The sequence below is a fragment of the Ascaphus truei genome, chromosome 17, assembly GCF_040206685.1.
Source record: "Ascaphus truei isolate aAscTru1 chromosome 17, aAscTru1.hap1, whole genome shotgun sequence".
Lineage (NCBI taxonomy): Eukaryota > Metazoa > Chordata > Amphibia > Anura > Ascaphidae > Ascaphus > Ascaphus truei.
In genome coordinates, this window is record NC_134499.1 from 7,291,385 (window position 1) to 7,309,015 (window position 17,631).

Genomic DNA, 17,631 nt, shown 5'->3' on the forward strand with positions numbered 1-17,631 from the left:
TGAGTAATGTAGGGTATACGGTAGTAACTATGTACCAATGAGTAATGTAGTTTATGCGGTAGTAATTATGTACCAATGAGTAATGTAGGTAATCCAGCAGTAACTATGTACCAATGAGTAATGTAGGTAATCTTGCAGTAACTCTCTACCAATGAGTAATGTAGGTTATGCGGCAGTAACTATGTACCAATGAATAATGTAGGTAATCCGGCAGTAACTATGTACTGTACTAATGAGTAATGTAGGTTATCCGGTAGTAACTATGTACCAATGAGTAATGTAGGTTCAGGTAGTAACTATGTACCAATGAGTAATGTAGGTTATGCGGTAGTAACTATGTACCAACGAGTAATGTAGGTTATGCGGTAGTAACGATGTACCAATGAATAATACAGGTTATCCGGTAGTAACTATGTACCAATGAGTAATGTAGGTTATGCGGTAGTAACTATGTACCAATGAGTATTGTAGGTTATGCGGTAGTAACTATGTACCAATGAGTAATGTAAGTTATCCGGTAGTAACTATGTACCAATGAGTAATGTAGGTTATGTGGTAGTAACTATGTACCAATGAATAATGTAGGTAATCCGGCAGTAACTATGTACCAATGAGTAATGTAGATAATCCGGTAGTAATTATGTACCAATGAGTAATGTAGGTTCAGGTAGTAACTATGTACCAATGAGTAATGTAGGTAATACGGTAGTAACTATGTACCAATGAGTAATGTAGGTTATGCGGTAGTTACTATGTACCAATGAGTAATGTAGGTAATCCGGTAGTAACTATGTACCAATGAGTAATGTAGGTAATCCGGTAGTAACTATGTACCAATGAGTAATGTAGGTAATCCGGCAGTAACTATGTACCAATGAGTAATGTAGGTAATCCGGCAGTAACTATGTACCAATGAGTAATGTACGTTATCCGGTAGTAACTATGTACCAATGAGTAATGTAGGTTATCCGGTAGTAACTAGGTACCAATGAATAATGTAGGTTATCCGGTAGTAACTATGTACCAATGAGTAATGTAGGTTATCCAGTAGTAACTATGTACCAATGAGTAATGTAGATTATCCGGTAGTAACTATGTACGAATGAGTAATGTAGGTTATCCGGTAGTAACTATGTACCAATGAGTAATGTAGGTCATCCGGTAGAAACTATGTACCAATGAGTAATGTAGGTTATGCGGTAGTAATTATGTACCAATGAGTAATGTAGGTTATGTGGTAGTAACTATGAACCAATGAGTAATGTAGGTTATCCGGTAGTAACTATGTAACAATGAGTAATGTAGGTACAGGTAGTAACTATGTTCCAATGAGTAATGTAGGTTATGCAGTAGTAACTATGTACCAATGAGTAATGTAGGTTATCCGGTAGTAACTATGTACCAATGAGTAATGTAGATTATGCGGTAGTAACTATGTACTAATGAATAATGTAGGTAATCCGGCAGTAACTATTTACCAATGAATAATGTAGGTAATCCGGCAGTAACTATGTACCATTGAATAATGTAGGTAATCCGGCAGTAACTATGTACCAATGGGTAATGTAAGTTATACGGTAGTAACTATGTACCAATGAGTAATGTAGGTTATGCGGTAGTAACTATGTACCAATGAGTAATGTAGGTAATCCGGTAGTAACTATGTACCAATGAATAATGTAGGTAATCCGGCAGTAACTATGTACCAATGAGTAATGTAGGTAATCCAGCAGTAACTATGTACCAATGAGTAATGTAGGTAATCCGGCAGTAACTATGTACCTATGAGTAATGTAGGTAATCCGGCAGTAACTATGTACAGTACCAATCAGTAATGTAGGTTATCCAGTAGTAACTATGTACCAATGAGTAATGTAGGTTATGCGGTAGTAACTATGTACCAATGAGTAATGTAGGTAATCCGGCAGTAACTATGTACCAATGAATAATGTAGGTTCAGGTAGTAACTATGTACCAATGAGTAATGTAGGTTATGCAGTAGTAACTATGTACCAATGAATAATGTAGGTAATCCAGCAGTAACTATGTACCAATGAGTAATGTAGGTAATCCAGCAGTAACTATGTACTGTACCAATGAGTAATGTAGGTTATCCGGTAGTAACTATGTACCAATCAGTAATGTAGGTTATCCGGTAGTAACTATGTACCAATGAGAATTGTAGGTTCAGGTAGTAACTATATACCAATGAGTAATGTAGGTTATGCGGTAGTAACTATGTACCAATGAGTAATGTAGGTTATGCGGTAGTAACTATGTACCAATGAGTAATGTAGGTTATGCGGTAGTAACTATGTACCAATGAATAATGTAGGTAATCCGGCAGTAACTATGTACAAATGAGTAATGTAGGTTATGCGGTAGTAACTATGTACCAATGAGTAATGTAGGTTATCCGGTAGTAACTATGTACCACTGAGTAATGTATGTTATGCGGTAGTAACTATGTACCAATGAATAATGTAGATAATCCGGCAGTAAATATGTACCATTGATTAATGTACGTAATCCAGCAGCAACTATGTACCAATGAGTAATGTAGGGTATACGGTAGTAACTATGTACCAATGAGTAATGTAGGTTATGCGGTAGTAACTATGTACCAATGAGTAATGTAGGTAATCCAGCAGTAACTATGTACCAATGAGTAATGTAGGTAATCTTGCAGTAACTATGTACCAATCAGTAATGTAGGTTATGCGGCAGTAACTATGTACCATTGAATAATGTAGGTAATCTGGCAGCAACTATGTACCAATGAGTAATGTAGGGTATACGGTAGTAACTATGTACCAATGAGTAATGTAGTTTATGCGGTAGTAATTATGTACCAATGAGTAATGTAGGTAATCCAGCAGTAACTATGTACCAATGAGTAATGTAGGTAATCTTGCAGTAACTCTCTACCAATGAGTAATGTAGGTTATGCGGCAGTAACTATGTACCAATGAATAATGTAGGTAATCCGGCAGTAACTATGTACTGTACTAATGAGTAATGTAGGTTATCCGGTAGTAACTATGTACCAATGAGTAATGTAGGTTCAGGTAGTAACTATGTACCAATGAGTAATGTAGGTTATGCGGTAGTAACTATGTACCAACGAGTAATGTAGGTTATGCGGTAGTAACGATGTACCAATGAATTATACAGGTTATCCGGTAGTAACTATGTACCAATGAGTAATGTAGGTTATGCGGTAGTAACTATGTACCAATGAGTATTGTAGGTTATGCGGTAGTAACTATGTACCAATGAGTAATGTAAGTTATCCGGTAGTAACTATGTACCAATGAGTAATGTAGGTTATGTGGTAGTAACTATGTACCAATGAATAATGTAGGTAATCCGGCAGTAACTATGTACCAATGAGTAATGTAGGTAATCCGGTAGTAATTATGTACCAATGAGTAATGTAGGTTCAGGTAGTAACTATGTACCAATGAGTAATGTAGGTAATACGGTAGTAACTATGTACCAATGAGTAATGTAGGTTATGCGGTAGTTACTATGTACCAATGAGTAATGTAGGTAATCCGGTAGTAACTATGTACCAATGAGTAATGTAGGTAATCCGGTAGTAACTATGTACCAATGAGTAATGTAGGTAATCCGGCAGTAACTATGTACCAATGAGTAATGTAGGTAATCCGGCAGTAACTATGTACCAATGAGTAATGTACGTTATCCGGTAGTAACTATGTACCAATGAGTAATGTAGGTTATCCGGTAGTAACTAGGTACCAATGAATAATGTAGGTTATCCGGTAGTAACTATGTACCAATGAGTAATGTAGGTTATCCAGTAGTAACTATGTACCAATGAGTAATGTAGATTATCCGGTAGTAACTATGTACGAATGAGTAATGTAGGTTATCCGGTAGTAACTATGTACCAATGAGTAATGTAGGTCATCCGGTAGAAACTATGTACCAATGAGTAATGTAGGTTATGCGGTAGTAATTATGTACCAATGAGTAATGTAGGTTATGTGGTAGTAACTATGAACCAATGAGTAATGTAGGTTATCCGGTAGTAACTATGTAACAATGAGTAATGTAGGTACAGGTAGTAACTATGTTCCAATGAGTAATGTAGGTTATGCAGTAGTAACTATGTACCAATGAGTAATATAGGTTATCCGGTAGTAACTATGTACCAATGAGTAATGTAGATTATGCGGTAGTAACTATGTACTAATGAATAATGTAGGTAATCCGGCAGTAACTATTTACCAATGAATAATGTAGGTAATCCGGCAGTAACTATGTACCATTGAATAATGTAGGTAATCCGGCAGTAACTATGTACCAATGGGTAATGTAAGTTATACGGTAGTAACTATGTACCAATGAGTAATGTAGGTTATGCGGTAGTAACTATGTACCAATGAGTAATGTAGGTAATCCGGTAGTAACTATGTACCAATGAATAATGTAGGTGATCCGGCAGTAACTATGTACCAATGAGTAATGTAGGTAATCCAGCAGTAACTATGTACCAATGAGTAATGTAGGTAATCCGGCAGTAACTATGTACCAATGAGTAATGTAGGTAATCCGGCAGTAACTATGTACAGTACCAATGAGTAATGTAGGTTATCCAGTAGTAACTATGTACCAATGAGTAATGTAGGTTATGCGGTAGTAACTATGTACCAATGAGTAATGTAGGTAATCCGGCAGTAACTATGTACCAATGAATAATGTAGGTTCAGGTAGTAACTATGTACCAATGAGTAATGTAGGTTATGCAGTAGTAACTATGTACCAATGAATAATGTAGGTAATCCAGCAGTAACTATGTACCAATGAGTAATGTAGGTAATCCAGCAGTAACTATGTACTGTACCAATGAGTAATGTAGGTTATCCGGTAGTAACTATGTACCAATCAGTAATGTAGGTTATACGGTAGTAACTATGTACCAATGAGAATTGTAGGTTCAGGTAGTAACTATATACCAATGAGTAATGTAGGTTATGCGGTAGTAACTATGTACCAATGAGTAATGTAGGTTATGCGGTAGTAACTATGAACCAATGAGTAATGTAGGTTATGCGGTAGTAACTATGTACCAATGAATAATGTAGGTTATCCGGCAGTAACTATGTACCAATGAGAAATGTAGGTTATGCGGTAGTAACTATGTACCAATGAGTAATGTAGGTTATCCGGTAGTAACTATGTACCAATGAGTAATGTACGGTTTGCGGTAGTAACTATGTACCAATGAGTAATGTAGGTTATGCGGTAGTAACTATGTACCAAGGAATAATGTAGGTAATCCGGCAGTAACTATGTACAAATGAGTAATGTAGGTTATGCGGTAGTAACTATGTACCAATGAGTAATGTAGGTTATCCGGTAGTAACTATGTACCACTGAGTAATGTATGTTATGCGGTAGTAACTATGTACCAATGAATAATGTAGGTAATCCGACAGTAACTATGTACCAATGGGTAATGTAAGTTATACGGTAGTAACTATGTACCAATGAGTAATGTAGATTATGCGGTAGTAACTATGTACCAATGAGTAATGTAGGTAATCCGATAGTAACTATGTACCAATGAATAATGTAGGTAATCCGGCAGTAACTATGTACCAATGAGTAATGTAGGTTATGCGGCAGTAACTATGTACCAATGAGTAATGTAGGTAATCCGGCAGTAACTATGTACTGTACCAATGAGTAATGTAAGTTATCCGGTAGTAACTATGTACCAATGAGTAATGTAGGTTATCCGGTAGTAACTATGTACCAATGAATAATATAGGTTATTCGGTAGTAACTATGTACCAATGAGTAATGTAGGTAATCCGGCAGTAACTATGTACCAATGAGTAATGTAGGTAATCCAGCAGTAACTTTGTACTGTACCAATGAGTAATGTAGGTTATCCGGTAGTAACTATGTACCAATGAGTAATGTAGGTTATCCGGTAGTAACTATGTACCAATGAGTAATGTAGGTTATACGGTAGTAACTATGTACCAATGAGTAATGTAGGTTATGCGGTAGTAACTATGTACCAATGAGTAATGTAGGTAATCCGGCAGTAACTATGTACCAATGAGTAATGTAGGTTATGCAGTTGTAACTATGTGCCAATGAGTAATGTAGGTAATCCAGCAGTAACTATGTACCAATGAGTAATGTAGGTTATCTGGCAGTAACTATGTACCAATGAGTAATGTAGATTTTGCAGCAGTAGCTATGTACCAATGAGTAATGTAGGTAATCCGGCAGTAACTATGTACTGTACCAATGAGTAATGTAGGTTATTCAGTAGTAACTATGTACCAATGAGTTATGTAGGTTATGCGGTAGTAACTATGTACCAATGAGTAATGTAGGTAATCCGGCAGTAACTATGTTCCAATGAGTAATGTAAGTAATCCGGCAGTAACTATGTACTGTACCAATGAGTAATGTAGGTTATTCGGTAGTAACTATGTACCAATGAGTAATGTAGGTTATGCAGTAGTAACTATGTACCAATGAATAATGTAGGTAATCCAGCAGTAACTATGTACCAATGAGTAATGTAGGTAATCCAGCAGTAACTATGTACTGTACCAATGAGTAATGTAGGTTATTCGGTAGTAACTATGTACCAATGAGTAATGTAGGTTATCCGGCAGTAACTATGTACCAATGAGTACTGTAGGTTATGCGGTAGTAACTATGTACCAATGAGTAATGTAGGTTATCCGGTAGTAACTATGTACCAATGAGTACTGTAGGTTATGCGGTAGTAACTATGTACCAATGAGTAATGTAGGTAATCCAGCAGTAACTATGTACCAATGAGAATGTAGGTAATCCGGCAGTAACTATGTACCAATGAGTAATGTAGGTTATGCGGTCGTAACTATGTGCCAATGAGTAATGTAGGTAATCCAGCAGTAACTATGTACCAATGAGTAATATAGGTAATCTGGCAGTAACTATGTACCAATGAGTAATGTAGGTTATGCGGCAGTAACTATGTACCAATGAGTAATGTAGGTAATCCGGCAGTAACTATGTACCATTGAATAATGCAGGTAATCCGGCAGTAACTATGTACCAATGAGTAATGTAGGTTATACGGTAGTAACTATGTACCAATGAGTAATGTAGGTTATGCGGTAGTAACTATGTACCAATGAGTAATGTAGGTAATCCGGCAGTAACTATGTACCAATGAGTAATGTAGGTTATGCAGTAGTAACTATGTGCCAATGAGTAATGTAGGTAATCCAGCAGTAACTATGTACCAATGAGTAATGTAGGTAATCTGGCAGTAACTATGTACCAATGAGTAATGTAGGTAATCCGGCAGTAACTATGTACCAATGAGTAATGTAGGTTATGCGGTAGTAACTATGTGCCAATGAGTAATGTAGGTAATCCAGCAGTAATTATGTACCAATGAGTAATGTAGGTAATCTGGAAGTAACTATGTACCAATGAGTAATGTAGGTTATGCGGCAGTAACTATGTACCAATGAGTAATGTAGGTAATCCGGCAGTAACAATGTACTGTACCAATGAGTAATGTAGGTTATCCAGTAGTAACTATGTACCAATGAGTAATGTAGGTAATCCGGCAGTAACTATGTACCAATGAGTAATGTAGGTTATGCGGTAGTAACTATGTACCAATGAGTAATGTAGGTTATCCGGTAGTAACTATGTACCAATGAGTAATGTAGGTTATCCAGTAGTAACTATGTACCAATGAGTAATGTAGATTATGCGGTAGTAACCATGTACCAATGAATAATGTAGGTAATCTGGCAGTAACTATGTACCAATGAGTAATGTAGGTTATACGGTAGTAACTATGTACCAATGAGTACTGTAGGTTATCCAGCAGTAACTATGTACCAATGAGTAATGTATGTTATCTGGCAGTAACTATTTACCAATGAGTAATGTAGGTTATGCGGCAGTAGCTATGTACCAATGAGTAATGTAGTTAATCCGGCAGTAACTATGTACTGTACCAATGAGTAATGTATGTTATCCAGTAGTAACTATGTACCAATGAGTAATGTAGGTTATGCGGTAGTAACTATGTACCAATGAGTAATGTAGGTAATCCGGCAGTAACTATGTACCAATGAGTAATGTAGGTAATCCAGCAGTAACTATGTACCAATGAGTAATGTAGGTTATGCAGTAGTAACTATGTACCTATGAATAATGTAGGTAATCCAGCAGTAACTATGTACCAATGAGTAATGTAGGTAATCCAGCAGTAACTATGTACTGTACCAATGAGTAATGTAGGTTATCCGGTAGTAACTATGTACCAATGAGAATTGTAGGTTCAGGTAGTAACTATGTACCAATGAGTAATGTAGGTTATGCGGTAGTAACTATGTACCAATGAATAATGTAGGTTATGCGGTAGTTACTATGTACCAATGAGTAATGTAGGTTATGCGGTAGTAACTATGTACCAATGAGTTATGTAGGTTATGCGGTAGTAACTATGTACCAATGAATAATGTAGGTAATCCGGCAGTAACTATGTACCAATGAGTAATGTAGGTTATGCGGCAGTAACTATGTACCAATGAGTAATGTAGGTAATCCAGCAGTAACTATGTACTGTACCAATGAGTAATGTAGGTTATCCGGTAGTAACTATGTACCAATGAGTAATGTAGGTTATCCGGTAGTAACTATGTACCAATGAGTAATGTAGGTTATACGGTAGTAACTATGTACCAATGAGTAATGTAGGTTATGCGGTAGTAAATATGTACCAATGAGTAATGTAGATAATCCGGCAGTAACTATGTACCAATGAGTAATGTAGGTTATGCAGTAGTAACTATGTGCCAATGAGTAATGTAGGTAATCCAGCAGTAACTATGTACCAATGAGTAATGTAGGTTATCTGGCAGTAACTATGAACCAATGAGTAATGTAGGTTATGCGGCAGTAGCTATGTACCAATGAGTAATGTAGGTAATCCGGCAGTAACTATGTATTGTACCAATGAGTAATGTAGGTTATTCAGTAGTAACTATGTACCAATGAGTTATGTAGGTTATGCGGTAGTAACTATGTACCAATGAGTAATGTAGGTAATCCGGCAGTAACTATGTACCAATGAGCAATGTAGGTAATCCGGCAGTAACTATGTACTGTACCAATGAGTGATGTAGGTTATTCGGTAGTAACTATGTACCAATGAGTAATGTAGGTTATGCAGTAGTAACTATGTACCAATGAATAATGTAGGTAATCCAGCAGTAACTATGTATCAATGAGTAATGTAGGTAATCCAGCAGTAACTATGTACTGTACCAATGAGTAATGTAGGTTATCCGGTAGTAACTATGTACCAATGAGTAATGTAGGTAATCCGGCAGTAACTATGTACCAATGAGAAATGTAGGTTATGCGGTAGTAACTATGTAACAATGAGTAATGTAGGTTATCCGGTAGTAACTATGTACCAATGAGTATTGTAGGTTCAGGTAGTAACTATGTACCAAAGAGTAATGTAGGTTATGCAGTAGTAACTATGTACCAATGAGTAATGTAGGTTATCCGGTAGAAACTATGTACCAATGAGTAATGTAGATTATGCGGTAGTAACTATGTACCAATGAATAATGTAGGTAATCCGGCAGTAACTATGTACCAATGAGTAATGTAGGTTATACGGTAGTAAATATGTACCAATGAGTACTGTAGGTTATGCGGTAGTAACTATGTACCAATGAGTAATGTAGGTAATCCGGCAGTAACTATGTACCAATGAGTAATGTAGGTTATGCGGTAGTAACTATGTGCCAATGAGTAATGTAGGTAATCCAGCAGTAACTATGTACCAATGAGTAATATAGGTAATCTGGCAGTAACTATGTACCATTGAATAATGCAGGTAATCCGGCAGTAACTATGTACCAATGAGTAATGTAGGTTATACGGTAGTAACTATGTACCAATGAGTAATGTAGGTTATGCGGTAGTAACTATGTACCAATGAGTAATGTAGGTAATCCGGCAGTAACTATGTACCAATGAGTAATGTAGGTTATGCAGTAGTAACTATGTGCCAATGAGTAATGTAGGTAATCCAGCAGTAACTATGTACCAATGAGTAATGTAGGTTATGCGGCAGTAGCTATGTACCAATGAGTAATGTAGGTAATCCGGCAGTAACTATGTACTGTACCAATGAGTAATGTAGGTTATTCAGTAGTAACTATGTACCAATGAGTTATGTAGGTTATGCGGTAGTAACTATGTACCAATGAGTAATGTAGGTAATCCGGCAGTAACTATGTACCAATGAGTAATGTAGGTAATCCGGCAGTAACTATGTACCAATGAGTAATGTAGGTTATGCGGTAGTAACTATGTACCAATGAGTAATGTAGGTTGTCCGGTAGTAACTGTGTACCAATGAATAATGTAGGTTCAGGTAGTAACTATGTACCAATGAGTAATGTAGGTTATGCAGTAGTAACTATGTACCAATGAATAATGTAGGTAATCCAGCAGTAACTATGTACCAATGAGTAATGTAGGTAATCCAGCAGTAACTATGTACTGTACCAATGAGTAATGTAGGTTATTCGGTAGTAACTATGTACCAATGAGTAATGTAGGTTATCCGGTAGTAACTATGTACCAATGAGAATTGTAGGTTCAGGTAGTAACTATGTACCAATGAGTAATGTAGGTTATGTGGTAGTAACTATGTACCAATGAATAATGTAGGTTATGCGGTAGTAACTATGTACCAATGAATAATGTAGGTAATCCGGCAGTAACTATGTACCAATGAGTAATGTAGGTTATGCGGTAGTAACTATGTACCAATGAGTAATGTAGGTTATCCGGTAGAAACTATGTACCAATGAGTAATGTACGTTATGCGGTAGTAACTATGTACCAATGAGTAATGCAGGTTATGCGGTAGTAACTATGTACCAATGAATAATGTAGGTAATCCGGCAGTAACTATGTACAAATGAATAATGTAGGGTATACGGTAGTAACTATGTACCAATGAGTAATGTAGGTAATCCAGCAGTAACTATGTACCAATGAGTAATGTAGGTAATCTTGCAGTAACTATGTACCAATGAGTAATGTAGGTTATGCGGCAGTAACTATGTACCAATGAGTAATGTAGGTAATCCGGAAGTAACTATGTACTGTACTAATGAGTAATGTAGGTTATCCGGTAGTAACTATGTACCAATGAGTAATGTAGGTTCAGGTAGTAACTATGTACCAATGAGTAATGTAGGTTATGCGGTAGTAACTATGTACCAACAAGTAATGTAGGTTATGCGGTAGTAACGATGTACCAATGAATAATATAGGTTATCCGGTAGTAAATGTGTACCAATGAGTAATGTAGGTTATCCAGTAGTAACTATGTACCAATGAGTAATGTAGGTTATGTGGTAGTAACTATGTACCAATGAGTAATGTAGATTATGCGGTAGTAACTATGTACCAATGAATAATGTAGGTAATCCGGCAGTAACTATGTACCAATGAGTAATGTAGGTTATACGGTAGTAAATATGTACCAATGAGTACTGTAGGTTATGCGGTAGTAACTATGTACCAATGAGTAATGTAGGTAATCCGGCAGTAACTATGTACCAATGAGTAATGTAGGTTATGCGGTAGTAACTATGTGCCAATGAGTAATGTAGGTAATCCAGCAGTAACTATGTACCAATGAGTAATATAGGTAATCTGGCAGTAACTATGTACCATTGAATAATGCAGGTAATCCGGCAGTAACTATGTACCAATGAGTAATGTAGGTTATACGGTAGTAACTATGTACCAATGAGTAATGTAGGTTATGCGGTAGTAACTATGTACCAACAAGTAATGTAGGTTATGCGGTAGTAACGATGTACCAATGAATAATATAGGTTATCCGGTAGTAAATGTGTACCAATGAGTAATGTAGGTTATCCAGTAGTAACTATGTACCAATGAGTAATGTAGGTTATGTGGTAGTAACTATGTACCAATGAGTAATGTAGATTATGCGGTAGTAACTATGTACCAATGAATAATGTAGGTAATCCGGCAGTAACTATGTACCAATGAGTAATGTAGGTTATACGGTAGTAAATATGTACCAATGAGTACTGTAGGTTATGCGGTAGTAACTATGTACCAATGAGTAATGTAGGTAATCCGGCAGTAACTATGTACCAATGAGTAATGTAGGTTATGCGGTAGTAACTATGTGCCAATGAGTAATGTAGGTAATCCAGCAGTAACTATGTACCAATGAGTAATATAGGTAATCTGGCAGTAACTATGTACCATTGAATAATGCAGGTAATCCGGCAGTAACTATGTACCAATGAGTAATGTAGGTTATACGGTAGTAACTATGTACCAATGAGTAATGTAGGTTATGCGGTAGTAACTATGTACCAATGAGTAATGTAGGTAATCCGGCAGTAACTATGTACCAATGAGTAATGTAGGTTATGCAGTAGTAACTATGTGCCAATGAGTAATGTAGGTAATCCAGCAGTAACTATGTACCAATGAGTAATGTAGGTTATGCGGCAGTAGCTATGTACCAATGAGTAATGTAGGTAATCCGGCAGTAACTATGTACTGTACCAATGAGTAATGTAGGTTATTCAGTAGTAACTATGTACCAATGAGTTATGTAGGTTATGCGGTAGTAACTATGTACCAATGAGTAATGTAGGTAATCCGGCAGTAACTATGTACCAATGAGTAATGTAGGTAATCCGGCAGTAACTATGTACCAATGAGTAATGTAGGTTATGCGGTAGTAACTATGTACCAATGAGTAATGTAGGTTGTCCGGTAGTAACTGTGTACCAATGAATAATGTAGGTTCAGGTAGTAACTATGTACCAATGAGTAATGTAGGTTATGCAGTAGTAACTATGTACCAATGAATAATGTAGGTAATCCAGCAGTAACTATGTACCAATGAGTAATGTAGGTAATCCAGCAGTAACTATGTACTGTACCAATGAGTAATGTAGGTTATTCGGTAGTAACTATGTACCAATGAGTAATGTAGGTTATCCGGTAGTAACTATGTACCAATGAGAATTGTAGGTTCAGGTAGTAACTATGTACCAATGAGTAATGTAGGTTATGTGGTAGTAACTATGTACCAATGAATAATGTAGGTTATGCGGTAGTAACTATGTACCAATGAATAATGTAGGTAATCCGGCAGTAACTATGTACCAATGAGTAATGTAGGTTATGCGGTAGTAACTATGTACCAATGAGTAATGTAGGTTATCCGGTAGAAACTATGTACCAATGAGTAATGTACGTTATGCGGTAGTAACTATGTACCAATGAGTAATGCAGGTTATGCGGTAGTAACTATGTACCAATGAATAATGTAGGTAATCCGGCAGTAACTATGTACAAATGAATAATGTAGGGTATACGGTAGTAACTATGTACCAATGAGTAATGTAGGTAATCCAGCAGTAACTATGTACCAATGAGTAATGTAGGTAATCTTGCAGTAACTATGTACCAATGAGTAATGTAGGTTATGCGGCAGTAACTATGTACCAATGAGTAATGTAGGTAATCCGGAAGTAACTATGTACTGTACTAATGAGTAATGTAGGTTATCCGGTAGTAACTATGTACCAATGAGTAATGTAGGTTCAGGTAGTAACTATGTACCAATGAGTAATGTAGGTTATGCGGTAGTAACTATGTACCAACAAGTAATGTAGGTTATGCGGTAGTAACGATGTACCAATGAATAATATAGGTTATCCGGTAGTAAATGTGTACCAATGAGTAATGTAGGTTATCCAGTAGTAACTATGTACCAATGAGTAATGTAGGTTATGTGGTAGTAACTATGTACCAATGAATAATGTAGGTAATCCGGCAGTAACTATGTACCAATGAGTAATGTAGGTTATGCGGCAGTAACTATGTACCAATGAGTAATGTAGGTAATCCGGCAGTAACTATGTACCAATGAGTAATGTAGGTAATCTTGCAGTAACTATGTACCAATGAGTAATGTAGGTTATGCGGCAGTAACTATGTACCAATGAGTAATGTAGGTAATCCGGAAGTAACTATGTACTGTACTAATGAGTAATGTAGGTTATCCGGTAGGTACTATGTACCAATGAGTAATGTAGGTTCAGGTAGTAACTATGTACCAATGAGTAATGTAGTTTATGCGGTAGTAACTATGTACCAACAAGTAATGTAGGTTATGCGGTAGTAACGATGTACCAATGAATAATATAGGTTATCCGGTAGTAACTGTGTACCAATGAGTAATGTAGGTTATCCAGTAGTAACTATGTACCAATGAGTAATGTAGGTTATGTGGTAGTAACTATGTACCAATGAATAATGTAGGTAATCCGGCAGTAACTATGTACCAATGAGTAATGTAGGTTATGCGGCAGTAACTATGTACCAATGAGTAATGTAGGTAATCCGGTAGTAACTATGTACCAATGAATAATGTAGGTTCAGGTAGTTACTATGTACCAATGAGTAATGTAGGTTATATGGTAGTAACTATGTACCAATGAGTAATGTAGGTTATGCGGCAGTAACTATGTACCAATCAGTAATGTAGGTAATCCGGCAGTAACTATGTACCAATGAATAATGTAGGTAATCCGGCAGTAACTATGTACCATTGAATAATGTACGTAATCCGGCAGCAACTATGTACCAATGAGTAATGTAGGGTATACGGTAGTAACTATGTACCAATGAGTAATGTAGGTTATGCGGTAGTAACTATGTACCAATGAGTAATGTAGGTAATCCAGCAGTAACTATGTACCAATGAGTAAATAGGGATCTTGCAGTAACTATGTACCAATGAGTAATGTAGGTTATGCGGCAGTAACTATGTACCAAAGAGTAATGTAGGTAATCCGGCAGTAACTATGTACTGTACTAATGAGTAATGTAGGTTATCCGGTAGTAACTATGTACCAATGAGTAATGTAGGTTCAGATAGTAACTATGTACCAATGAGTAATGTAGGTTATGCGGTAGTAACTATGTACCAATGAGTAATATAGGTTATCCGGTAGTAACTATGTACCAATGAGTAATGTAGGTTATGTGGTGGTAACTATGTACCAATGAATAATGTAGGTAATCCGGCAGTAACTATGTACCAATGAGTAATGTAGGTTATGCGGCAGTAACTATGTACCAATGAGTAATGTAGGTTATCCGGTAGTAACTATGTACCAATGAGTAATGTAGGTTATGCGGCAGTAACTATGTACCAATGAATAATGTAGGTAATCCGGCAGTAACTATGTACCAATGAGTAATGTAGGTATTCCGGTAGTAACTATGTACCAATGAGTAATGTAGGTTCAGGTAGTAACTATGTACCAATGAGTAATGTAGGTTATACGGTAGTAACTATATACCAATGAGTAATGTAGGTTATGCAGTAGTTACTATGTACCAATGAGTAATGTTGGTAATCCGGCAGTAACTATTTACCAATGAATAATGTAGGTAATCCGGCAGTAACTATGTACCATTGAATAATGTAGGTAATCCGGCAGTAACTATGTACCAATGAGAAATGTAGGTTATACGGTAGTAACTATGTACCAATGAGTAATGTAGGTTATGCGGTAGTAAGTATGTACCAATGAGTAATGTAGGTTATCCGGTAGTAACTATGTACCAATGAGTAATGTAGGTAATCCGGTAGTAACTATGTACCAATGAATAATGTAGGTAATCCGGCATTAACTATGTACCAATGAGTAATGTAGGTTATCCAGTAGTAACTATGTACCAATGAGTAATGTAGGTTGTCCGGTAGTAACTGTGTACCAATGAATAATGTAGGTTCAGGTAGTAACTATGTACCAATGAGTAATGTAGGTTATGCAGTAGTAACTATGTACCAATGAATAATGTAGGTAATCCAGCAGTAACTATGTACCAATGAGTAATGTAGGTAATCCAGCAGTAACTATGTACTGTACCAATGAGTAATGTAGGTTATTCGGTAGTAACTATGTACCAATGAGTAATGTAGGTTATCCGGTAGTAACTATGTACCAATGAGAATTGTAGGTTCAGGTAGTAACTATGTACCAATGAGTAATGTAGGTTATGTGGTAGTAACTATGTACCAATGAATAATGTAGGTTATGCGGTAGTAACTATGTACCAATGAATAATGTAGGTAATCCGGCAGTAACTATGTACCAATGAGTAATGTAGGTTATGCGGTAGTAACTATGTACCAATGAGTAATGTAGGTTATCCGGTAGAAACTATGTACCAATGAGTAATGTACGTTATGCGGTAGTAACTATGTACCAATGAGTAATGCAGGTTATGCGGTAGTAACTATGTACCAATGAATAATGTAGGTAATCCGGCAGTAACTATGTACAAATGAATAATGTACGTAATCCGGCAGCAACTATGTACAAATGAATAATGTAGGGTATACGGCAGTAACTATGTACCAATGAGTAATGTAGGTAATCCAGCAGTAACTATGTACTGTACCAATGAGTAATGTAGGTTATTCGGTAGTAACTATGTACCAATGAGTAATGTAGGTTATCCGGTAGTAACTATGTACCAATGAGAATTGTAGGTTCAGGTAGTAACTATGTACCAATGAGTAATGTAGGTTATGTGGTAGTAACTATGTACCAATGAATAATGTAGGTTATGCGGTAGTAACTATGTACCAATGAATAATGTAGGTAATCCGGCAGTAACTATGTACCAATGAGTAATGTAGGTTATGCGGTAGTAACTATGTACCAATGAGTAATGTAGGTTATCCGGTAGAAACTATGTACCAATGAGTAATGTACGTTATGCGGTAGTAACTATGTACCAATGAGTAATGCAGGTTATGCGGTAGTAACTATGTACCAATGAATAATGTAGGTAATCCGGCAGTAACTATGTACAAATGAATAATGTACGTAATCCGGCAGCAACTATGTACAAATGAATAATGTAGGGTATACGGTAGTAACTATGTACCAATGAGTAATGTAGGTAATCCAGCAGTAACTATGTACCAATGAGTAATGTAGGTAATCTTGCAGTAACTATGTACCAATGAGTAATGTAGGTTATGCGGCAGTAACTATGTACCAATGAGTAATGTAGGTAATCCGGAAGTAACTATGTACTGTACTAATGAGTAATGTAGGTTATGCGGTAGTAACTATGTACCAACAAGTAATGTAGGTTATGCGGTAGTAACGATGTACCAATGAATAATATAGGTTATCCGGTAGTAAATGTGTACCAATGAGTAATGTAGGTTATCCAGTAGTAACTATGTACCAATGAGTAATGTAGGTTATGTGGTAGTAACTATGTACCAATGAATAATGTAGGTAATCCGGCAGTAACTATGTACCAATGAGTAATGTAGGTTATGCGGCAGTAACTATGTACCAATGAGTAATGTAGGTAATCCGGCAGTAACTATGTACCAATGAGTAATGTAGGTAATCTTGCAGTAACTATGTACCAATGAGTAATGTAGGTTATGCGGCAGTAACTATGTACCAATGAGTAATGTAGGTAATCCGG